The following is a 987-nucleotide window of genomic DNA, read 5'->3' on the forward strand; positions in this document are numbered from 1 at the left end:
CCTAATTGGACTACATATAGAAATAGAAAACCAAATAATAATAGTGGGGTACTAAAATTTTTAACTCTCATAAGATGAAACTAATCCCCCCAAAAATAAATAAGAAAGAAGTCAAGGAGATTAATAGAATATTAGATAAGTTAAATAAGATAGATACCTGGAAAGATCTGAATAGGAACAGAAAAGAGTATACCTCCTCAGAGAAACATAACATCTTTACAAAAACTTACCTTATATAAAGGCACAAAATCATTTTATTCAAATGTAAAAAAGCAGAAATATTAAATGCATATTTCTCAGACCATAATGCAATGCAAATTTATATAAGGGACCATTGAAACACAAACTAGAACTAATTGGAGACTAATTAACATAATCTTAAAGAATGTAGGGGTTAAGCAAATCATAGAAGCAAATAATTTCATTTAAGAGAATGATAATAATGAGACAACATAAAAACTATGGGACTCATAATATCCGTACAGACACAGAGAAATTAGAATAAAATTTATATCTCTGAATGCTTATATTAACTAAATAGAGACTACACTTGATCTTAGCCAAAAGGCCAAGAAGCAATTAACTAAATAGAGAAAGAAAAGATCATTAAATTTAATGTGGACTGACAGTGGGCAGTAAAGGGTTATAATAGGAATGTGACCTTCATCCTCTGAAATCTTGCATTTCTCACTAGTTAGCACTAGTTAAACATCAGTGGCAAAATCTGTAGTTTCAGCATTAATCAAGCATGAATTGTAGATTGTTCAATTATTCACTCTGTCAACTAGATCTTTAACATTCTATACTACGCATCAGCTTTTTGTTCTTAGAAATAATTAATTACCTATAGTGCTCCTCCGATGTACCCATGTTCCCACTATAGAAGGACAGCAAGACCACTCCCACATTGACAGATGATTACAAGGTGGGAAATGGAGAAACATGGAATGTGCACACTGGGGACTCTGACATTCCAGAAGAATACCC

General features: G+C 32.0%; 1 pseudogene; it reads right to left on the reverse strand.

Moving 5' to 3' along the window:
* Positions 1-470: 470 nt before the first annotated feature.
* Positions 471-580, reverse strand: LOC123243528 (annotated as a pseudogene).
* Positions 581-987: the final 407 nt, after the last annotated feature.

The sequence above is a fragment of the Gracilinanus agilis genome, chromosome 3 (assembly GCF_016433145.1).
Source record: "Gracilinanus agilis isolate LMUSP501 chromosome 3, AgileGrace, whole genome shotgun sequence".
Lineage (NCBI taxonomy): Eukaryota > Metazoa > Chordata > Mammalia > Didelphimorphia > Didelphidae > Gracilinanus > Gracilinanus agilis.